We start from the raw sequence: 26,406 nt of genomic DNA, 5'->3' as shown, positions 1-26,406 counted from the left end.
ACTGTTTCAAATTTGAATGAAATACTCTGAAGAGCACAACACCAACATTGCCAGCAAGGGAGAGACAGAAAATGTTGTGAGCCAGGGGAGGTGAACACATTTATATCAGTCTGCAGACAGTAGTTTGATGAAATGTGTTGCTTCATTTGTCAAATACTTAGGAATATGCATTAACTATCTTCACTGTAATTGAACTAACATAGGTAGTGGTGTATATTATTAATGCTAATTTGATATTGTCCCGATGCTCATTAATGTCAGGCATATCAATTTTTGTGCAGCAAAGTGTTAGAGCTTGTACTTCATGACACTCAAGTCTGTCAGTAAATCACATGGTAAGTTGTGTTTGTTCCGAGCTGCACATTTTTATGATGATAGATATTCCTTTGAGATTCTATCAGTAGACAAAAAAAAAGTCAGAATTGTGCTGAACAGCCACAAGAGACACAAGCAATTACAATACATAGCTAACAGTATCTGGATGCAGGCAAGACACAGGAAAGAAGCTTTGTATAATCATAGAAATATCAGCAAGCAAGGTCTCTATTTCTATCATTCAGTCCTCTTGGTCTCAAATTTCTAGTGCTGGGAAACAGCCTTCAAGTAGCTTTACACTCCCTCGTCACCTGAAAGACCCCATCGGAGGACTCATTTAGCCTTTTATATGTTCAGTTAGCAAACAGCTGTCTGGGGGTGTTAAAAATCCAGCCACAATATATTTTGTTATTATCGCTGGGTCAAAATCCTGGAACTCCCTCCATAACAGATCAGTGGGTGCATCTGTACCACACACACTGCAATGCTTCACCACTGTTGTAACAATAAAGCTAATTCAATTCAACTAGGGATGATGATTCCTACGTCCATCTCCAGAAAAAAAATCACTGTATTTCTGTTTGATTCCTTTTCACTTTTTTGATTATTTTTCTTTCTCAAGTGTCTATCAAATTCCTTCGTCACTTTGAGTGAATTGCCTTTAATAGTTACTTGTGGCAATGTGTTTCATAGTTTAATAACACCTCACCTGAATGAACATTTTCTAATTTCTGCATGAGTACTATGTTTGTAACCTCTGTTATTATTCACTGTGTCATGGAAATTGCCTTCTTCTATTTGACTTTACACTCCTCTCATTATTCACAACATTTCTATTAGCTTCTCTTTAACCTTCTCTATTACAATGAATACTGCCACAGTTTTCCCCAATCTCACAGCGTTACGATCTCTCCTCTCTTGGATGTGTTTTTCTTTTGTGGTGAATTAGCTTCAAACTACATGAAATTTTAATCTGCAGGAAATGAACTCATGACCCAAATGTGCAAGTCCATTGGTAAATTCAGAGAATCAAATTCTCCACTCCATCTCTGCAGTATGTTCTACAAAGAGTATCAAAAGAAACTGATACAGAAAGCCATGTGAGCAGATAGAAACACAGAAACATGGAAAACAGGTGCAGGAGCAGGAGCAGACCATTCAGCCCTTCAAACCTGGATCATCGTTCAATATGAATAATGGCTGATCATGCAATTTCAGTATCCCATTCCCACTTTCTCTCCATACTCTTTGATCCCTTTAGCCACAAGAGCCATGCCCACCTTGAGCATATCTCATGAATTGGCCCCAACAGCTTCCTGATGGAAAAGAATTCTGAGTGAAAAAAAATCCTTACGTCAGTCCTGAATGGCTTCTCCCTTATTCTTAAACTGTGACACCTAGTTCTTGACTCCCCTAACATCAGGAACATTCTTCCCACATCAAGCCTGTCCAGTCCCATCAAGGTTTTATATGGGATTCTCCCCTCATTCTTCTAAATTCCAGCGAGTACAAGCCCAGTCAATCTAGTCTTTTCTCATTTGTCAGCCTTTACTGTGCAGAAAAGGAACCCACAAAGGCATTTTCTCAAAAATATTTTGTGATTGATCAACTAGCCATCTATTAGATTTAAGCAGCATACATTCATATTTAGCATACTAATGTTATGTCCTCAGTCAGTATAGCATTAAATGACATGATTGTGATATTGACATTGTATTAAAACAAATAAAAACAAAAAACTGTGAATGCTGGAATTCTGAAATGGAGAAGATGCTGGAAAAAACTCAGCAGATCTGTCAGCATTTTTTGAGAGAGAAAAACCAGTTAATGTTTCATGTCTAATATGATACTTCTTCAGAATATATTCCATCCATCTTATTTTGGATCACTTGAAATATGACACTCAGAAGTATATTCATCTCTGTAACTTCATAGCTTGTGTGTCCGAGGAATGTAGTTATGAGGAATATTTGTACTTAACAGTTATCCAGAATAAATGTCTTTGGATTTTTTTTTCAATACCATGCTATACACATCCATTTTACTACATTAGCTAAGATAACATTGGTATTGGCACATCAGGTGAAATGTTCTGCTAAAGACAAACGCACACCAATGCTTACAATCAAATACAAGCTGAATTTGAGAAGAGAAATTTTTTTTTTCTGTTACTGAATCAATTACGGCAAGAGAGGTATGTTAAACTTTAACAAATCAATCCGGGAGAATTTTTTTGTAAAATTCTCTCTGACCTACCCAGGCAATCAGAACTAATGTAAGAGATCACCTTAGCCTTGAATTCCCAAAAGTACCTATATTTAGCAAGGCACAGTGACCCATTCCCAAACCACAGATGTGTCATATATTTTACATTAACAATCTGGATGAAGGAACTGAGGGCATTGTTGGAATGTTTTCAAATGACACAAAGATAGGTGGAGAGACAGGTAGTGCTGAGGAAGTGGGAGGCTGCAGAAGGAGGTTAGGAGAATGGGTAAAGAAGCAGTAAGTGGAACACAGAGTGAAAAAGTGTGAGGTTATGCATGTTGGTCGGAAGAATAGAGATGTAGACTATTTTCTAAATGGGGAATGGCTTCAGACATTTGAAGCGCAAAGGGACGTGGGAGTCCAAATTCACAATTCTCTTAAATCTAAGATGCAGGGTCAGCTGGCAGTTTGGAAAGAAAATGCAATATTAACATTCATTTTGAGAGAGCTAGAATACTAGATCAGATATGTACTGCTAAGGCAGTATAAGGTTCTGGTTAGACCATGTTTAGAATATTAGGTACTGTATCTAAGGCATAATGTGCTGGCAGAGGAGGAGGGGTCCAGAGGATGTTTAGAAAATGAACACGGGGATGAAGGGCTTGTCATATGAGGAGAGGTTGAGAACTCTGGGTCTGTACTTAATGGAGTTTAGAAGAATGAGGGGGGAAATCTCATTGAAACTTACAGAATACTGAGAAGCCTGGATAGAATAGATGTGGAAAAGATGTTTTCACAAGTAAGAAGACTAGGACCTGAGGGCATAGCCTCAGAGTGAAGGAATGGCTCTTTCAATTTGAGGAGAAGTTCATTCAGCTTGAGTAAGAGTCATAGGGTCATAGAAGTGTACAACATGGAAACAGACCCTTTGGTCCAACCTGTCCATGCCGACCCGATATCCCAACCCAATCTAGTTCCACCTGACAGCCCATATCCCTCCAAACCCTTCTTATTAATATACCCATTCAAATGTCTTTTAAATGTTGCAATTGTACCAGCCTCCACCACTTCCTCTGGCAGCCCATTCCACACAGGTACCACCCTCTGTGTGTAAAAGTTGGCCGTTAGGTCTCTTTTAAGGCTTACCCCTCTCAACCTAAACCTCTAGTTTTGGACTCCCCCACTCCAGGGAAAAGACTTTGGCTATTTATCCTATCCATGCCCCTCATAAATTTGTAAACCTCTACAAGGTCACCCCTCAGCCTCCAACGCTCCAGGGAAAACAGCCCCAGCCTGTTCAGCCTCTCCCTATAGCTCAAATCCTCTAACCCTGGCAACATCCTTGTAAATCTTTTCTGAACCCTTTCAAGTTTCACAACATCTTTCCGAGAGTGGTTAATTTGTAGAACACATTGCCATAGAGGACTGTGGAGGCCAAATCATTGAGTGTATTTAAGACAGAGAAAGCTAGGTTCTTGATTAATGAGTGGATCAAGGATACAGGAAGAAGGCAGAGAAATGGGGTTAAGAAACATTTCAACCACAATCAAATGGTAAAGCAAACACAAAGGGCCGAATGGCCTAATTCTGCTTCTATATCTTACGATCTTATGTTCTTTTGGTCACAGACATGTCCAAACTTCTGCTAGAAGGAATTCAGGAAATCAGCATATAATCACTAAGCTCCTGCAAGTTCATTGCTCTCTGAGAAATATCCAGCTCCTGACAGTAAAGTTGGATTTAGCCTCTGAATACTAAACCAGAATGCAATCTATTTCCTTCATCATCTTGAAGATCTTGATCAGATCACCCCTAAGCTTACACTTCTTTAATGTGAAGGGACTCAAATGGATGACCAAGATGCTTTTTCCTGTGTATTATTTCAGTGGTCCTCCTCGGCATCCTTGCCAAAACTTCAATACCATCTACCATATGCAGAGACCAAAACTGCACGGTATTTCAAGCAAACACTAACTAATGTCTTATACAATGACAAGATAATATGCTTTGTCATACACCCAATTATTGTCTGAATGCACCCCAACACCCTTTTTTGTCTATTGCTTCACAGTATTGTTTATGTATACTTAATGATTTGTGTGCTAAGCCTCCCGCAACATTTTCTTTTTCCATCTTCATTAATACATTTCTCTCAATGCCGTACAAAATTTTAAGCATTTTTCTTTCACACATTCATGACATTGATGCAAGAGAAACAATTTTCCATTCATGGGCCCAATCTCCCAACATATTAATATCTGAGCAATTGAGCTTTGTTTCCAGCCTTACAACTGTGTCATCTGCAAATTTGCAGATTAATCTTTTGACACCCATCTCCAGGCAATTACCAAAAAGAATAAGAACCAAACTTCCCAACAACAATCATTGTGACCATCGCTAATTACCAGCCCTAAAACAGATCCAAATTTATCCATTACTATATTCTGCCAATGTTTTTCCTGCCACTTCTCAGGAGCCAGTTTTGCACAGAAAGCCATAGGCTATTGAATTTTTAGAGGATCTGAATGGTAAATGATTTGTATGCTAGAAGGCAATGGCAGCTGGGACAATAATAACTTTCAAACAGATAAGCAGATTCATGTACAGGAAGGCTATGAAGTGTGTTGTCCTACATCGAGTAAAGAGGGTTGGGGGGCATTAAGCCCTCATCTAAATAAATGGCAGAGCACATCTGTTGGGCCAAATAGTCTAATCCATTCACAAGTTCCTACCAATTTCAATAATCATTACTGTTTAGAAACAACGCTAAAGTTCTGTAGTGATACACAATTTGCCAAACAAGCAGGCAATCCATGCTGCCAATTTGGAATTCTCAAACCAGTCTTAGTGCCTTAATATCAATAAGAGTAATGTACCCTGTGGGAATGACATCTAGAGCTCTTCCATTGCACTGTGGGGCCAGTAACTGTTTGGGTGAGTGGAGCAAAATGGTAGTAGGATTATAGGAGATTGAATAGTCATGGGGTTTGATAGGACTTTCCGCAGCTATTGATGTGAGACCAGTATGTTATGCTGCCTTTCATCATACTACATTGAATCAGAAATATGCAAATAAATGATGATGCCACTCTGACATCACCAGAATTGAAGGGAAATAGAGGTCAGACTGGAAGAAGCATGTAAAGAGAGATTTTTTAAATCACTAATCCAGAGAGGCATTTTCAATGAGCTCTGAAGTATAGACCTTAATAAAGAGTGCAACAGTGCAATCTTATCTGTTTTCAAAGAAGGAGACCAAATATGTAGTCACTACTCCTGATATAGTTTCCTCAATCCCCTTTAGCGAAACTTCTGTGTTCCATTCCCTTTGCAATAAGCAACAACATTCCATTGGCCTTCCTAATCACTTTCTGCATCTATATACCAACTTTATTTCACTCGTGTCCCAGACCACTTGAGTTTAATAAATGCAGCAAACACAGACTGGTCATCCAGTGGTGAAGAAATTTTAAGAGACAAAATTAGTTTGGAATTTGAAAGTTGTTGGCTAAGAAAGAACGTATGTGTCAATGTGTTAAAGACATCCCATGCGTATATAATTTGCTCAGATTCTTTTATCCTCAGTGCTTAACAGGAGGAAGTGATGTCCTCATGGTATTATCACTGGACTGTTAATTCAGAGAGCCAGGTAATATCCTGAGGATCCAGGTTTGATTCCCATTGCAATAGATATTGGAATTTGAATTCAATTAAGAAGAACTCTAGAATTAAAAGTCAAATGATGACCATGAGACGATCACTGGTTGTTGAAGAAACCATCTTGTTCACTAACACCCTTTAGGGAAGGAAATCTGCCATCTTTACCTGGTCTGGCCTACAAGTGACTCCAGACCCACAACAATGTGATTGACTCTTAACTGCCCTCTGAGCAATTAAGGATGGGCAATAAATGCTAACTCAGCCAACAACACCCTCATCCTATGAACGAATAAAAAAACATCAACTTGTCTTTCAAAATATGTTCATGGCCAAGTCTCTCTGTTCCATTAATCCATTTAGATTTTCATTCTTCCAATCTAAATATATTATTTTATACATCCATATGTTGAATTTTAGCTCAGATATTTCTGGCATAGGTTTGGGATGAGAGAGGAAAATTTAAAAGGGACCTACGGGGCAACTTTTTCGCGCAAAGGGTGGTGTGTGTATGGAATGAGCTGCCAGAGGAAAGTGGTGGAGACTAGTACAATTATAACATTTAAAAGGCATCTAGATGGGAATATGAAAAGGAAGGGTTGAGAGGGATATGGGCCAAGTGCTGGCAAATAGGACAGGTTTGAGTTAGGACATCTAATCGACATCAAGTTGGAAATTAGGGTTTGTTTCCATGCTGTACATCTCTATGACTCTAAGGCGTATCAGATTATAAAGGACATATATGGATAGCAAGGTACTTTTAACATATGTAGAAGAGTCAATAACCAGAGGCATAGATTTAAGGTATGATGTAGAAAGGTAAGGAGAAACGTTTTCATTCAGAAGGTGGTAGGACTCTGGAACTCATTACCTAAAAGGTTAGTTCGGTCAGAAACTCTCATAATATTTAAGTAGTTTTAACGTATTCATTTGTGTGACCATAGTCTCCAGGAACATGCTCCAAAAGCAGGGAAATCGGATTAACACAGTCAGATCTTCGTTGACTGATCTTGGATGGTTGAATGTCCTCCTTCTGAGCTTTAAATGTTGAGTCAATAATAGACATGTTAAACTAATTAAGTGTTTTGGGATTAGTGCAGCACAGATGTAAAATGGCTAAGGGAAAGAAAGTAGAGAGTTAGTGATGATAAATTTTTGGAGTGAAGTGTAGTGCTGTTGCCCAGTGGCCAGTATGAGGAATACTACTAGTTTGCTGCTAACAGCCTAGATTTGGATACTCAGAGCATCACTTTAACGTTTTCAGATGGTACAAAATTGCACTAAGGTGCAGTTTGCACATAGCCTAGAACTTGTGGCTGGTGTTTAAAAAAAAATCACCCTTTTTTCTTTCAAGCACAAAACATTATTTAATCACAATGTTGCTTTTCACCTCTGAGAATCCTCCACCACAACACCATCAACCTCCCCTAAAACAACTGTGTATTTATTAATAAAACAGCAGAGCGAAAATGCCTTCTCATATCCATCTTGGGAGCAATCTACTGTTCCTCAGTCCTCTTCATTGGCTCTGATTACCTAATTTGCATTGATTTCCTGCAGAGAAGAAGACTATTTAACATGTCAATAGAGGAGTTTAGTAGTTGAAAAGAATGAAAGAGGGGAGGAAAATTAATTTACATATCACTTTCACGATCTCAGGAGGTATCAAAGCCAGATACAAGCAGTGAAGTACGTTTGAAGTGTAATCAAATCGAGGAAACACAGCAGGTAACTTGTTCACAGAAAGATCCTAGTAACTGCAATGTGATAATGAAGGGATAAAATGACCACTGGCACTTTGCAAACAGGATCTGAGATGTCAGCTGGCCACAGCAAGCTTCAGGATGCACCGACACTTGTGCTGCTGACTTCACCGTGTTGCAAGTACAGTACCAGATCATACACTACCCCACCTCCGTTAATTATTTTGTAAAATAATCCCCTATGCTGCCTCTAGCTGCTTCCCCCGGCACGCCCTCCTGGCAACTTGTGATGATCCAGTTTGAAAGTGGGGACATGTGTGGCAGTGTCTGTTGATGCCATCTATTTTGTTCCTGGTGTTGCCATCTTTGTGCCAAGCACCTGCCCTTCCATTGCTACACGGGCAATGATGTCACAATGCAACTTTGCATTCCTGCGCACATACTGTTGCTGCTCCATCTGATAGCATCAGTCACTACAAAGATGTGGTAATGACCAGACAGACTACATTTTTTTGTGATGTTGGTTGTGAAGAATGAATAGTGAAGAGGGCACCAGGGTCTTCTGATATGCAATGGGGTCTTTAAATTGACCTGAGAGCAGGCATGACCTTTGTGTAACTCTCATCAAAAGATGGTACTGTGGGCGGTGCAATACACTCGCAGCAATACGTTGGATTATCAGCCTAGTTTGGTTTCGTTCAGTCCTCTGTCAATGTTTTAATCTGGCTGATAAGTGATCAGGCTATCTATGAGAACAACAGTAAAGGAAGAACTAGGGGAGAAATAATAACATAGAACACGTTCTCACTTCACTGCTGGATGGCAGAGCAATTAAAGATAAAATCTAACTTGGCATCTTATGGCCTAATCATCTGCCATCAGTTAAAAGTGGATAAATCACCAGGATCTGATCAGGTGTACTGGAGAACTCTGTGGGAAGCTAGAAAAGTGATTGCTGGGCCTTTTGCTGAGATATTTGTATCATCGATAGTCACAGGTGAGGTGCTGGAAGACTGGAGGTTGGAAAATGTGATGCCACTGTTTAAGAAGGGCGGTAAAGACAAGCCAGGGAACTATAGACCGGTGAGCCTGACCTCCGTGGTGGGCAAGTTGTTGGAGGGAATCCTGAGGGACAGGATGTACATGTATTTGGAAAGGCAAGGACTGATTCCGGATAGTCAACTTGGCTTTGTGCATGGGAAATCATGTCTCACAAACTTGATTGAGTTCCTTGAAGAAGTAACAAATAAGATTGATGAGAGCAGAGTAGTAGATGTGATCTATATGGACTTCAGTAAGGCGTTCGACAAGGTTCCCCAAGGGAGACTGGTTAGCAAGGTTAGATCTCATGGAATACCGGAACTAGCCATTTGGATACAGAACTGGCTCAAAGGTAGAAGACAGAGGGTGGTGGTGGATGGTTGATTTTCAGACTGGAGGCCTGTGACCAGTGGAGTGCCACAAGGATCGGTGCTGGGCCCTCTACATTTTCTCATTTACATAAATGATTTGGATGCGAGCATAAGAAGTACAGTTAGTAAGTTTGCAGATGACACCAAAATTGGAGGTGTAGTGGACAGCGAAGAGGGTTACCTCAGATTAGAACAAGTTATGGATGAGATGGGCAAATGGGCTGAGAAGGGGCAGATGGAGTTTAATTCAGATAAATGCGAGTCGCTGCATTTTAGGAAAGCAAATCTTAGCAGGACTTATACACTTAATGGTAAGGTCCTAGGGAGTGTTGCTGAACAAAGAGACCTTGGAGTGCAGGTTCATAGTTCCTGGAAAGTGGAGTTGCAGGTAGATAGGATAGTGAAGAAGGCGTTTGGTATGCTTTCCTTTATTGGGTAAAAAGTGAGGTCTGCAGATGCTGGAGATCAGAGCTGAAAATGTGTTGCTGGTTAAAGCGCAGCAGGTCAGGCAGCATCCACGGAACAGGAAATTCGACGTTTCGGGCATAAGCCCTTCATCAGGAATGAGGAAAGTGTGTCCAGCAGGCTAAGATAAAAGGCCGGGAGGAGGGACTTGGGAGAGGGGCGATGGAGATGTGATAGGTGGAAGGAGGTCAAGGTGAAGGTGATAGGCCGGAGTGGGGTGGGGGCGGAGAGGTCAGGAAGAAAATTGCAGGTTAGGAGGGTGGTGCTGAGTTCGAGGGAATCGACTGAGACAAGGTGGGGGGAGGGGAAATGAGGAAACTGAAGAAATCTGAGTTCATCTCTTATGGTTGGAGGGTTCCCAGGTGGAAGATGAGGTGCGCTTCCTCCAACCGTCGTGTTGTTATGTTCTGGCGATGGAGGAGTCCAAGGACCTGCATGTCCTTGGTGGAGTGGGAGGGAGAGTTACAGTGTTGAGCCACGGGGTGGTTGGGTTGGTTGGTCCGGGCGTCCCAGAGGTGTTCCCTGAAGCGTTCCACAAGTAGGCGGCCCATCTCCCCAATATAGAGGAGGCCACATCGGGTGCAGCGGATGCAATAGATGATGTGTGTGGAGGTGCAGGTGAATTTGTGGCGGATATGGAAGGATCCCTTGGGGCCTTGGAGAGAGGTAAGGGAGGAGGTGTGGCCGCAAGTTTTGCATTTACTTGCGGCCACACCTCCTCCCTTACCTCTCCAAGGCCCCAAGGGATCCTTCCATATCCGCCACAAATTCACCTGCACCTTCACACACATCATCTATTGCATCCGCTGCACCCGATGTGGCCTCCTCTATATTGGGGAGACGGGTCGCCTACTTGCGGAAGGCTTCAGGGAACACCTCTGGGACGCCCGGACTAACCAACCCAACCACCCGGTGGCTCAACACTTTAACTCTCTCCCACTCCACCAAGGACATGCAGCTCCTTGGACTCCTCCATCGCCAGAACATAACAACACGACGGTTGGAGGAAGAGCGCCTCATCTTCCGCCTGGGAACCCTCCAACTACAAGGGATGAACTCAGATTTCTCCAGTTTCCTCATTTCCCCTCCCCCCACCTTGTGTCAGTCAATTCCCTCGAACTCAGCACCGCCCCCCTAACCTGCAATTTTCTTCCTGACCTCTCCGCCCCCACCCCACTCCGGCCTATCACCCTCACCTTGACCTCCTTCCACCTATCACATTTCCATCGCCCCCCCCCCCCCAAGTCCCTCCTCCCTACCTTTTATCTTAGCCTGCCTGGCACTCTCTCCTAATTCCTGATGAAGGGCTTATGCCCGAAACGTCGAATTTCCTGTTCCTTGGATGCTGCCTGACCTGCTGCGCTTTAACCAGCAACACATTTTCAGCTTCTTTTATTGGTCAAAGCATTGAGTACAGGAGTTGGGAGGTCATGTTGCGGCTGTACAGGACATTGGTTAGGCCACTGTTGGAATATTGTGTGCAATTCTGGTTTCATTCCTATCGGAAAGATGTTGTGAAACTTTGAAAGGGTTCAGAAAAGATTTACAAGGATGTTGCCAGTGTTGGAGGATTTGAGCTACAGGAAGAGGCCTGTTTTCCCTGGAGCACCAGAGGCTGAGGGGTGACCTTACAGAAGTTTACAAAATGTTGAGGGGCATGGATAGGATAAATAGACAAAGTCTTTTCCCTGGGGTCAGGGAGTCCAGAACTAAGTTTAGGGTGAGAGGGGAAAGATATAAAAGAGACCTAAGGTGCAATTTTTTCACGCAGAGGGTGGTACGTGTATGGAATGAGCTTCCAGAGGATGTGGTGGAGGCTGGTACAATTGCAACATTTAACAGGGATTTGGATGGGTATATGAATAGGAAGGGTTTGGAGGGATATGGGCCGGGTGCTGGCAGGTGGGATTATCTGGTCGGCATGGATGGGTTGGACTGAAGGGTCTGTTTCCATGTTGTACATCTCTATGACTCTATGACTCTATTACTGGCAATAATAATACAAGTGTGTTAGCGTTTTCCCCATCAGCCACATCAAATAACTCCCCCCATCTGTCTTGTTTCAGATATAATTTCAAATTCTCTCTTTGTAAACAAAGTTGAAACAACTGTACGAAGTGTAGAGACTTGGTTGAGATTCTGAAGGACTTGCAGTCAGAAGACAAGAAATGCCAGCAGGAATTATTTGATGTAGGAGGGAATACATTGGAGAGTGTGAAGTAGAGATTTATGAGAATGGATGCAGTAATGAGAAATTATAGTTTTAAGGAAATAATAGAAAAGTTGGAATTCTTTTCCTTAGTGAACGGAGACTTGATATATAAGTTTTCAAAATCAGATCGAGTCTGGACAGACTAGATAATGAGAAACAGTTTCTCCCGATGAAAGGATCAAGAACCAGGGGGCATGGTGTTAAAGCCAAAGAAGTAAATGCAAGGTGAGAACAATTTTTCTTACATAACCGTTAGTGAGAGTTTGCAATGCTCTGCTTAAACTGTGGTGTAGTTGAGGTTCAATTCAGGCTAAAAAGAGGGTATTGGATGATTATTTAGAACGAAACAACATGCAAGGTTATGGGACAAAGTGCAAAAATGTAAAATGCTTTACAGTGGATCAAATGACTCCTTCTACACCTTAAAATGTTTGTGATACACATTTTGCTTCAAAAGCTCTTTACTATTCGTAATCCAAATAACTGCATACAAAACCTGAAAACACTCACAAGGATATTGAGAACAATGGTCTTGTGATGATGTTAATCCTTTCCAACAGTGACTATCCCTTCCTTATGCCTGAAAATAAACCAGCAGTGACCACTGACGTTTAAACTGATTTTAGGATTCAGTTTTCAAAAAGTGAATCACAAGGATATTGAGAACAATGTTAAAAATCACACAACATTCCTTCATCAGGTGATAGATGAAGGAGCGTCGCTCCGAAAGCTAGTGTGCTTCCAATTAAGCCTGTTGGACTATAACCTGGTGTTGTGTGATTTTTAACTTTGTACACCCCAGTCCAACACCGGCATCTCCAAATCACTGAGAACAATGGTCATGTGATGATGTTAATCCTTTCCAACAGGGAGTAGCCCTTCCTTAGACCTGAAAATAAGCCAGCAACGACCACTGATGTTTAAACTGATTTTAGTATACAGTTTTCAGCAATTGTAAGTGACTCATTTTGATTATGTTTAAAAATAAATTCTGACTGGGTGAGTTGAGTGATGTCTCCTTAGGAAAGACCTACTGCTAAACCAGTCAAAGAAACATTAAGCTGCATCTGGTCCATAATGTATTTAACATTGGATGTGGACATTTGGGAGCAGATTTTGACATCATTGTATGAGAGATAATTTGAGTAAAAAACAAAGCCATACATTAAAGAACCACTCCAACAGTGCTAGAGGGAGAAAATAGGACCTTTCACAGCACAAACATACTTCACCTTGACACAGACAAAATATGGTGACATGTGTGTGCTTTTAGGCCATCAGCCATTGCAATTTAATCTGGTTACGGGAGTACAATTGCAATGCTTCATATGTTAAACCAGAAGTGAGTCAGACTACATTATAAATTTGAGGCATGGATTTTCAGACAGAGTTTGCATTACTATCAGCATTTTGTATTTTTTTCCAAATGTAGTGAGACATATTTTCAAGCAAACCTCACCTATTGTCCAAGATTCCAATATTGCAGATAAGATGCCTTGGTGCAAATTCATCTGTGCTCTTAATTATTAATTTCTTTTCCTGAAGTGTATGACTAAATTCTCTACTTCTCTACTTCTGTCAGATATACTTCTGGCGAGCAACGTCATTTCGCTTGACTAACACTTCATTGTTCTTCTTGAAACTAGTGCCTTTTAATTGCTGGCATGAGACCCATATTCACAAATCTCTTTCTCCCTTCTTAGTCCTGCAGGTGCAACACCCATCAATCTCCCTTTCCTCCCTCCACTCATGTCTATCACACAGCAACACATGCTAGATTTCATGGAATCTTTCTCAGCTCCTATTTATTGCTGCATCTCTAAATGATTTCCTTCACTAACCCTCATACGTGTAATCTATCACAGACTGTTCAAACTATCTCACCTTGTCATGACAACCTTTTAACAGGTCAAATAAATATGCACTTCCTTTCTTCCTGGATAGAGGTAGATATATGTGTCACTGCAGAGTGGTTCACAATAGGGAAGTAGTCGAGAATAGAAAAGTTACAAATTCTACAACTGAACGGAATGTCAGGAGTACCATGGTGCTCTTAACAGCGTGTTTGGTCACCTCTTTGCTTCTCACTATCCTATCGCCCTCTGAAGGATTAAATTAGATTAGATTCTCTACAGTATGGAAACAGGCACTTCGGCCCAACTAGTCCACACCCACCCTCCAAAGAGTAACCCACCCAGACCCATTTCCCTCTGACTAATGCACCTAACACTCTGGGCAATTTAGCATGGCCAATTCACCTGGCCTGCGGGAGGAAACCGGAGCACCCAGAAGAAACCCACACAGACATGGAGAGAATGTGCAAACTCCACACAGCCTGAGGCTGGAATTGAACCTGGGACCCTGGTGCTGTGAGGCAGTAGTGCCACCATGTCACCCACAAATAAAGGATAAAGTGGTGTTCCTTTGAACAGCTACTCATCAGCCCCCACACAGACAATTCTCCTCATCAGGACAATGAGCTCATTTTCAGCAGGAGAGAACTGCCCTTCATGGTACATAATGCCCCTCTGTCTTGTCCTTTCAGGCAACAGCTCACAAACTTGCATGGAGTTATTTTTTTGAATAGAGGGGTTTGCAGCAAAATAATCACAAAAAGGAGGTGCACACAGAGGAGATGTGATGGCTGAAGAACTGACTCTGCCACACAGATTTCAAACGTTGACTTCAAATGATCCAGCTATCAATGGCTGTGCTCCATTGAACAGCTCAGTGAATGGGGACAATTGACAAATGATCCTTTATTCAAGGTTGGACTATCTGATCTAACTGCAGGTTGTGAGGGGGCATTGGGCAAGGCTTAGGATTAATGTAGTCACTAACTGACACAGATATCTACCTCTATGCACAACAGGGCCCTCACTTGCAAAACGTTTGATACCGTTAACCAAAGTTTGAGCAGTTTTGTTCAGACTTGAACACGCCTTTCAATTTGCATTCATAGCAACAACCAAAGCAACATATCAGATCCACTCTGTACACTTAAATCAAGCAGCAGCTTTGCTGAGGTGCTGTGTACTGAGGAGTGGAGCGCTTTCCCCTCTTCGGTCATCATTTCATATCATGCAATTATTTTTGGTCTTTCACTCGGTGAAGTCTTATTAATTACAACCGGTAGAGAACACAATGCTACCGTGTAATGTCAGTGGATTAATAATCTAGAGACCCAGGAGAATGCCTGGGTACAATTGCTACTATGTTACTATGATAAAATTTTAGATTAGATTACTTACAGTGTGGAAACAGGCCCTTCGGCCCAACTAGTCCACACCGACCCCACCAAAGCGTAACCCACCCAGACCCAATCTCCCACATTTACCCCTTCACTTAATACTACAGGCAATTTAGCATGGACAATTCACTTAACCTGCACATTTTTTGGATTGTGGGAGGAAACCCACGCAGACACAGGGAGAATATGCAAACTCCACACAGAGAGTCACCTGAGACGGGAATTGAATCCGGGTCTCTGGCACTGTGAGGCAGCAGTGCTAACCACTGTGCCACCATACCACCCATGCCATACAGTTTAAAGAAAAATGTAGATTAAAAGCTGATGTAACGATAACCATGTAAACATTGTTGAGCATCATAAAAAATACATCAGGTTCACAAATTCCCTACAGAAAAGAAAGTTTGTCATCTTTATATGATTTGGCATATATGTGACTGCAGACCCACTGCAATGTAGTTGACTCTTACTGTCATAGAGTCATAGAGTTGCAATGCATGAAAATGGATCCATCGGTCCAATTTGTACAAGATGGCAAAGTATTCTCCATTAAAGTAGTCCCATTTTCCAGCACTTGGCCCACATCCCTCTAAACCCTTACTATTCATGTACCCATCCAGATACTTTTTAAATGTTGTAATTGTACCAGCCCCTACGACTTCCCCACTGGCAGCTCATTCTATACATGCCTCACCCTCTGCATGAAAAATTCCCCCTCAGGTCCCTTTTATATCTTTCCTTTTTCCTATTAAACCCATGGCCTCTAGGTTTGGACTTCCCCACCCTGGGGAAAAGACCTTGTCTATTTCGCCTCTCCATGCCCCTCATGATTGTTCTCTGAGATGGCTTAAAGCCACTTTGTTAATGAATGAATAAATATTGGCAACAAATGTTCACCTTGCCAGTGATTCTCAAATTTCATTCAAGAATAAAACTTTGCTTAAAGAAGTAATTACCTTAAAATAATCAGCAAACTGTCACTTGGGGGAGTTGGCATCCATCAATTTACTTCCGGATGCAAAAGGAAGTGACAGAATGCAACTGAGGAAAGTTTTGGGCCTCAAAATTAAAAGAAAAAGAGCTTTCAAAGATTATCACATGCCAGGAAGCAGGGGTAATACCTCTGAAGTCATCTGGCTTCATACAAAAAACAATTGAATGGATTATATGGCACATGTGGAGGCTGAGAAAATTGTGCTTTCATTCTACAGATTTGGTTTCACATTAATAGGATGCAAATCCTTGTTTTATGTAATGATTTCATAAGGAATGAAATTGCATAGGCCTCACACAGAACTCTATGCATGTGGTGCCAATGCACACAAACACTCAATCTGATATGGGAGCAGAATCCATTGCACAAACCATGAGAAAGGGAGAGTGGGCCCGTGTTTTAATGCAACCTCCATGCTGGTGATTCAAAGTGATAAAAATTTTCCTCCGTAGCGTCATCAATCTTTGAACAAAACATCAATTTAAATGAAATAGAATGCACCATCACATCAACACTTGCAATCTACTTTGGTTTTTAATGATATCTGTCTCAATGATGTTGCATTTAAACACGCTAGAAAAACAAATTGAGAGAAAGCTAATAGGCAGATGGAGGTATATTACCATTCATTCCTTCATCAACCAAATCTCTCTCATTATGGAACAATGCTGCTATAAATTACGTTTAATTTCCACAACATAATTCATCAAACCTTAAATTGATTCAGCTCTTCCCTAATCCCTCATTCAGCAGGCGGTTGGAATGATTTCAGTGCAAATGAAAATTGCTATTCTGTAACGCTTCATTAAAGGCAAAGGATTCCAGTAAATCCAGAATTCCCAATCCCACTCAATTATTTGCAAGTCTTCAGAAACATGCTAACGATATAAAACAACTGCAAGATGACTGAATGCAATGATAGCAGCCACCAATCAAATGAGAAATCACACCAGTAGGAAATTACAACACGGCACAGCTGACAGGTATTGAGCACTAAACCCTCAGCTCCTGCGTGAGCCAGTGGTAAGCACCCCACGTATTGCTAAATGTTCAACATTCTCATTGACAACTGGAAAACATTCATCACAGCAACACTGTTTTTACCTGATGAATCAAACACAAAATAATTTGATGGAATGCACTGTTTATCTCTGGGTACTTCTGTTCCTCATGCAAGTTCTCGTCAGGATGCAAGGCTTCTTTTGACAATGTTGATTAGCACTATGCAATCATGATGAGGCATCAATGCTCCCTGCTCTGACCTGTACTCACTCCAACCTTCAAATAGGTTCTCTAAACAGGACAAATAAGGTCATAATTACCATTGCAGCGCACCTCAAAGGCTCATCTACTTATTCATTGAAATCCCATCTGCAAGTGCTTCACTTAATACAACAGATTTATATTGGGGTTTAATACTCTGTAGAAGAATTCTGCCTCCTTGTTGCATCTAGTCCAAATATACATCTTTAGCATCAGAACCTTAGAGGAGAGATGATTTGGAGGTACCGGTCTTAGACTGGGGTATACAAAGCTAAAAATCACACAACATCAGGTTATAATCTAACAGGTTTATTTGGAAGCACTAGCTTTCAGAGCATTGCTCCTACATCAGCTAGTTGTAGAACACTCCGAAAGCTAGTGCTTCCAAATAAACCCGTTGGACTATAACCTGGTGTTGTGTGATTCTTAACTTTGAGGAGAGAAGAATGTTATTTAGGCCATCATGTGCATTTTAGCTCGTTGAAAGAGCTGTTCTAATTTAGCCTCATATTCCAGTGTTAATCCTTCCCCCTACAAATTATTTTACTTCAATGATACTAATTGTGCTCGAGAATCTGTACCCCTTACTATGGCAATCAAGAAGCAATGACGGCGTTTCAGGGTAGATATTTTTTGGTTTAATTGAATTCAATTGGCAGTTATGACTTGCTTTTCACTGTGCACTGCTTTTAAATACCTCCCTCCCGCAATTCTCCTACTTGCCCCTTTTGCATTCACAAGATGTTTGGTGCTGAAATTCAAATACTTTACCTGGACAACTTAAAAACAACAATGCCAGAAATGAAGCTGAAAAATGTGTTGCTGGAAAAGCGCAACTGGTCAGGCAGCATCCATGGAGCAGGAGAATCGACGTTTCGGGCATAAGCCCTTCTTCAGGAATGATTCTTGAAGAAGGGCTTATACCCAAAACGTCGATACTCCTGGTCCTTGGATGCTGCGTGACCTGCTGCGCTTCTCTAGCAACACATTTTTCAGCTCTGATCTCCAGCATCTGCAGTCCTCACTTCCTCCTAATGCCAGTAATGAAATCAAACAATGACAATAACTTCTCATAGGACTAATAAAGTCCTTATATTTTAAGTATCAATATAGAGTGATCTGTGGTGGACTGAGTAGTCTCATAGAGTCATATAGAACGGAAACAGACCCTTTGGCCCAACCAGTCCATGCTGACCATAATCCCAAACTAAACTACTCCCACCTGCATGTGCTTTGCCCATATCCCTCAAATGTTTCTCATTCAAGTACTGATCCAAATGTCTTTTAAACATTGTAACTGTGCACGCATCCATCACTCCCTTTGTAAGCTTATTCCACACACGAACTAAGCTCTATGTAAAAAAGTTGCCCCTCGTGTCTTTTTTAAATCTCTCACCTTAAAAATGTCCCCAGTCTTGAAATCCCCCATCCTAGGGAAAAGACACCTGTCATTCACCTTATCTATGCCCCTCATGATTTTATTAACCTCTAGAAGATCACCCCTCAATCTCTTACACTCCAGGGACAAGTGTCCAAGACCGTCCAGCCTCTCCCTGCAACTCAAACCTTTCATTTGTGGCAACATCCTGGAAAATGACTACAAATGAATAATAATGTGGTTCTCTGGGAAACAATTCATGGTACATTTTTTTAAAAGATTGTCGATACTTCCCCAATCCACAACTAGGAGGCAACACTTATTATGTCTGATGAAAAATATATTGATCTCCTTTCAAGAAAATGTCAATTACAAATATTAATCTTTGAGATTTCTTCATACTGTAGCAAAATTAAAGAAGAGAATTTCTTACAATTGCACAACCAATAATATACAGTTATGTCATCCCTTCCAGACCTCAGAACTTTGCAATAAGATTTAAATATTTTCAATAATTGTTATCCTGTAGACCTCTATATGACTCTATAAAGACAATTTAATCTTTTTGATGTATAGTAATAGTCAGACTGTAGGAAACACAGCAACTACTTTATGCATATTAAAGTTTTGTAAACAGTAATAAGAATGACCAGGGCAACATGAACCATTTTCTAAGGGTCAGGATACTGAAGAGATCACCTCTGCACTTCTTCAAAATAGTCCCATCGGACCATTTTACATTTAATAACCTGGAGTCAGATGAAGTTTCATTTTAACAAATCATTGGAAATATAACACCAACAGTGACACACTTCTATGATATTGCACGAGAGTGTCAACCTTAAGGATTGAACAGCAAATATACAACTGAAAATATTGTCAGACATTCAATTTTTCTCATGCTGCTGGATAACACAAGGCCATGAAGAAATATTGTTATCTGTGACACAACAGTAATTTCTATTCCCATACCACAAACTGCTCAGCAGGGTCATAGGAAATACGAGGCACAAACTTTACAACATTGTTTTAAACATGGGCCATGATCATTTCTGGGTCCCAACCTAATGGTATCTAGATTCTGCTCATCTGTATCTTCATCCCCATAAATTCCTGGTGACTTCATTCTATTATGGTGTAAGTGGCTACAGAGGCAGAGGGTCAAATGGAACACTGACAGCCCTCAGAATGGAACGGACCCCCTCCACTGCCCCCGCCATGGACCTTTTCAAAGCAAAGTGACTTTACAGCCATAAAAAAATGCAATTATGCAGGCGGAGCCATCCCATGGATATTTATGCCTCCATAACCTATGCTCTATTGACACCAGGTGGTGATGGGGTTGGAGAGAGTTGGTTTCCCTCCACATTATCACACCAACACCTGCCCCTGGGAGACTACATCCATGCCCAACCATCTTCACTTGCTTCATCAATGACCATCCCTCCATCTTAAGTCAGAAATCACACATCACCAAGTTATAGTCCAACAGGTTTATTCACAACCACAACTTTTGGAAAGCTGCTCTGAAAGCTTGTGATTTTAAATAAACCTGTTGGACTATAACCTGGTGTCATGTGACTTCTGACTTTGTCCACCCCAGTCTAACACTGACATCTCCCCATCATGGCTTCCATTGTAAGGTGTAATAGACTAGGCCATATTCTTAAGCAGGCAACGTAGGCCATAACATTGCAATTTGTTTCGATAAGTGTACAATGAAAATTACCCGGAGTAAGTTAGCTAGGTTTACTAACAGGTTTTAAAACAGACAGAAACATATTCACAAAATTACACAATGAAACATACAGAACAGAATAAAGAACCTCTACAGAACTCAGTCTATCTAAACTAGACTTAATTATGCTGTTCTGAATATACACAATAGTCCCAATTAGCAAACCTACTTAAAAAAAAGTAAAAGTGGAACAAATGCTTACAGGTTGAAGTTAGAAGGGCAGAAGGAGAGAGGGAGAGCCTGTTTCCACCCAGCTGAACTCCTAACTAGTTCTGGGATGAACTGCTCAAACTTAATGTTTGCTTCCAGAGCTGACCACTCCCCTTTCATTATACAGGTCACTTCTAAAACATGACCATTGTGGCCTGAAGTCTCATCTTCTTAAATATAAACAAAAAGGCTTCTCAATACTCTTTAATCTCTGTACCAAACCAGTCTAATCAGAGCCAGGAGAGATTTTATGACCCCTCTGAAAAAAAACCAAGGACACAGTATCCTTGAGAAAAGGAATAGATTTTAGAAAAAAGGAACCAGCTTTGTGACACTTCCCCACACCCTTCCCCTTAAAGAAAATCAACCATCAATACCAAAAGATGGCTTCATTTTTAAAACCCTTCAAAAACAAACTGGTTAGTAGTCTAAAACACACATACACATGATACTAACTATTAACATGCAAACATGCATAACCACATGCAAATTCAGGCTGTGGCACACCTGCCACTGAATGATCCCAGATCTCATTCGAGTTTGATAACGCACCAGAAATCATGCTTTCGCGACCTGCCATATGCACAATTTCCAATTGAATGGCTGCAACAATAAGCTCCATCTAAACAGTCTGCATTTTTGCCCTAAATGTTTTCCACAAATGATCAGTATAAACAATTGTCTGAGATGCATTGCTGATTAAAGTCTCTTTCTTCACCATTGAATATTTCTGCTGATAAACGTTCAACTTCCTGGAAAAAATACCTGATGGGTCTTTCTATTCCCTCATCATCCTCCTGCAGGAGCACCACACCAACACCCACATCAATAGCCATCTTGTAAGGCTTTGTGCAATCCGCTATGGCTAATAATGGAGCATTGGTTAACACAGTTTACAGGCTGGTGAATGCCTTCTGACAGTCTACTATCCACTGAAACCTGTTGCCCTTTCTTAACAATTCAGTGAGTGGAGCAGCCACACTGCTAAAATTCGGTACAAAGTTTTGGTAAAATTCACTCAATCCCAGGAACAGTAGTATTGCTTTTATCGTCGATGGTGTGGGATGTTCCCCAATTACTTTCATTTTCGCATCCTGTGGGGCCATTTGTCCATATCCAATAACATGGCACAGAAAGGTGGCTTGGGCTTTAGCCAATTCACTTTTAGTTAGGTTAACCACCAAGCCTGCCTTCCGAAGTCGATTGAATAAGTCCGATAAATGCTGTAGATGTTCTTTCCATGAATGACTAAAAATCACCAGGTCATCAATAAACACTACACAGCTCAGTAATCCAGCAATGACCTTGTTGACCTTATTAGTCAGTCTCTGAAATGTAGCTAGAGCGCTTTTCATACCAAATGGCATGACTTTGAACTGATATAGTCCATTTGGCATTACGAAAGCTGAGATTGCCTTTGCTCTCTCTGACAGAGGTACTTACCAGTAGCTTCTGAGTAAGTCCAACTTAGAAATGGAAGTTGCTTTTCTCTCTTTTTCAACACAGTCCTCCAATCATGGACATGGATATGCATCAGTCTTTGTAACAGTGTTGACTTTGCGATAGTCCACACAAAATCATTGGGTACTAGCTGGCTTCGGCACCATGACTATGGGCGAGCACCAGTCTCTGTAACTCACTTTGATTATGCCATCTTGTAGCATGTGTTCTAGCTGCTGAACCTGGGCCAACTTTAGAGGATTATGCTGAGAAGGATGTTGCTTAATCGGAACAGCATCTCCTATCTCTACATTATGCACAATTAGTTTAGTACTTCCCAGTTTATTTCTACATATCTCCCCATATGATAGTAATAACTCTTTCAGGTTATTTTGATTTTTTTTGTCAAAGGTAACTTAATTTATCGCAATTTCTGACAACTTCCCATTGTCCAATTTGATGTGAGGAATGTCCAATTCAGAACTTGGTTCTTCCTTCTGTGCTGTAATCATTAACACCTTTTCTTAGATTAGATTAGATTACTTACAATGTGGAGATAGGCCCTCCGGCCCAACAAGTCCACACTGACCTTTCCTCTTGCTTTCTTTCCCTAGCAAGATACTTTTTGAGTATATTCACACAGGATACACTCTGTAGGATTTTTCCTGTCTGGAGTCCTTATCAAGTAGTTCACCATACTCAATTTGATTAGGCCCAGTAAACCTGTTTTTTAAAGGATCATCTGTTATTGGATATCTTAATCCAAGTTGAAAAAATTGCACATGTTTGACTTCTTATCCATTTTCTGTTTAATTGTATGCTGTGATACTTTTAAAGCTGCAAATGTGTTGCTGGTCAAGGCACAGCAGGCCAGGCAGCATCTCAGGAATAGAGAATTCGACGTTTCGAGCATAAGCCCTTCATCAGGAAATGCTGTCCAGCCAACTCTCCAGCTCTATTTAATCACTCTCTAATATTTGACACATACTCCAAATGGATGATGTCTGAATTCTGACTTATTAATTTCTCTTTAATTAGTTTTAACGGCCCTCTTACTTCATGCCCAAAAATTAATTGAAATGGACTGAATTTGATCGATTCATTCGGTGTATCGCTGATTACAAAAACTACAAACAGAACTCCCTTATCCCAATCATTTGGATAATCATGACCATAAGCCATCTACATTGTCTTCAGTGTTTGATGCCATCTCTCTACTGCTCCCTGTGGTTCTGGATGGTAAGCAGTAGATTTGAAATGCTTTATTCCCAGGTTATCCATAACTCCTTGAATAGTTTGGATGTGAAGTTTAATCCTTGATTTGACTGGATCTCTATTGGTAGTCCATATATAGTTTAAAAAATCATATATTTCTTCTACAACCCTTTTAGCTATGATGTTGTGTAATGGGATTGCCTCGAGAAATCAAGTTGACACATCCATTATAGTTAATAAATACTTATTCTCATTTTTTGTTTGAGGTAGGGGAACTATGCAATCAATCAAGACTCTTGTGAAAGGTTCCTCAAATACTGAAATGGGTAATAAAGGTATAGGTTTTATTACTGCCTGTGGTTTTCCGATTAGCTGGCATGTGTGATACGTCTGGCAAAATTCAAATACATCCTTGTGTAGTCCTGGCCAGTAAAAATGTCTTTGTATTTTAGCCTGTGTTTCCTACCCATAAATGACCTCCAAGTGATAGCTCATGCACCACCCGCAGCACTTCCTTTCTATACTCTACTGGCAAAACAATTTGATGAATCTCTGCCCGTTTCTCATCTGCTTGAATATGTGATGGTCTTCATTTCCTCATTAAGACATCATTTGTTAAGTAATAACACACGGAGATGCATTCACTCTCCTTCTCTGTATAAGGCTTTTTGATACCATTGTTTTAAGTTCTCATCTTTCTGCTGTAATTTAATCAACTTAGCAGAGCTAAAGATACTTGCATGTTTACCTAACTGCTCCTTCTCTGTCCCAGTAATCTGAAGACAAAAGGTCTCAAATAAGGCTACATCAACTTCCTTATCTGTGCCTTCTGATTTCTCCTGCTTCAACTTGTATATCTGTGATCTTGTGATCTCACAATCTGGGAAAATACCTGGATAAACTTCTTTCCATGTCTTCATTTCCCTGCATCTTCACTGGCTTTTCAACTAGAATAGACAGCACACCTACCGGTGAATCAGTTATATCATTTGCAAGACAAATTGTATTCCTGGAGATGCGATTTTGTCCAGTATTCCTACCACAAATTCTCCACTCTTCTCAGGACTCTTTCGCCTCACTTTATATAACTGAACACTTTTTGTCTCATCATGAATTCCTGTGACCAGTGCTTATTCTGGCAATAATCCATCAGGAGTACATATCTCCTCTTCCTTCAGCAGAACAGACTGAGAGTATCCTGTGCCCCTTAATATTGAAACATCTTTACCTGCTACTCCTGGCCTATGTGATTAAACTTTACCTTTGCATGTATGCTTTTTAATCAGCTCTGGCATTTTCTCCTTAATCAACCTCTGATCATCCTGTACACTCTGAAGCAGTTGTTTAACTTCCCTTGTAGTTTTGGTTACTAGTCCAACAAAACTCCCAGGCTTGTCAGGTTTTCCTACAACTGGCTTTTTCCTAACCCACCAACGCTGGGATTTTTGTGTTGCCCACTTTGTTACAATGAAATCACCGGAGCTTTTTAACTTCTTTTCCCCCTCAAGGGTTTCTTTTTTACCCAGTGGTAAGCTATCCTGATGATCTTCACAGAGATCCACCTTTCCCTTTCCCTTTCCATGTGAGGATTTCTCTTTGCCCTAATTCCTATCGTTGATGGACTGAAATTGATTCTGGAAGCCAAACTGTGTTTTTGGACCCATTCATAATCAATAACCACTTCAGCTGCTAATCTTGTTGTTTGAACTCTCTGCTCTTCCACATGAGTTCACACTACTTCTGCACTAAGGTTTCTTTTAGCCTTTATCTCCAGCCTTTTAAGCTGACTTTCCTTTCTAAATGTCAGTTCCTGAAGTACAAATGCTTTCTCAATTTTATCTCTGTTCTGTTGCTCTTTTTTCTTCCCTCTCTTCTGCTTCTAATCGTAACTCAAACTGTTTCATTTCTGCTGCCCTTTCCTTATCTCTCACCTCTAACTCAAGCTGCTTCATTCGCAATCAAATTCTTACCATCTCTATAGATTCTGATGGTTTCTCCAGCAAGTTTAAACGCTGAGCTACTGCTGTCACTATCTCTCCTTTCCTCACAGAAGCAGGCAGTTCCAATCCCAGCTGGTTTGCTAATTCCTACAGTTTGGTCTTATTCACCTTTTACAAAACTTTCAAACTCACCGTACCCACTTCCAGAAAACTTTTGGTGACTGAACGATCCGCTGCTATCCCAAACTTTGTCTACCCAACCAAACAAAGACTCGAAATAAAGACACTCACACGTACCACTCACTGTTTAAAATCCCTCAAAGAGCCCCCAATCTATTATGGATTAGTCCAGACCACCTAGAAGATTCTTAAGCAGGCAGCCCGGACCATAACTTTGTAATTTGTTTCAGTAAGTGTGTAGTGAAAATTGCCAGGAGGAAGTTAGCTAGGTTGACTACCAGGTTTTAAAACAAACAAAAACGTATTCACAAAATTACACAAAGAAACATCCAAAACAGAATAAAGAACCCCTACAGAACTCAATCTATCCAAACTAGCCTTAATTATGCTGTTCTGAATATACACAACAGTCCCAACTAGCAAACTCCCTTAAAAAAAAACGTAAAAGTGGAACAAATGCTTACAGGTTGAAGTTAGAAGGGCAGAAAGAGAGGGAGAGAGCCTGTTTCCACACAACTGAACTCCTAACTAGTTCTGGACTGAACTGCTCAAACTTAACTTTTGCTTCCAGAGCTGACCACTCCCCTTTCATTATACAGGTCACTTCTAAAACATCTGTTTGCCTCTTAACAAAAATGCCTCTCAATACCCTTTAATCTCTGTACCAAACCAGTCTAACCAGAGCTGGGAGGGTTTTTATGACCCTTCTGGGAAAAAAAAACAAGGACACAGTATCCTTAAGAAAAAAAAAGGACCAGCTTTGTGATAAAGAGCAGAAGTGGGGACAATCACTCCTGACTGCACAATGTTCAGCACTATTTGTGAC

Source organism: Hemiscyllium ocellatum, chromosome 21, assembly GCF_020745735.1.
Source record: "Hemiscyllium ocellatum isolate sHemOce1 chromosome 21, sHemOce1.pat.X.cur, whole genome shotgun sequence".
Taxonomy (NCBI): Eukaryota; Metazoa; Chordata; class Chondrichthyes; order Orectolobiformes; family Hemiscylliidae; genus Hemiscyllium; species Hemiscyllium ocellatum.
Note: the sequence above shows the minus strand (reverse complement) of the source record.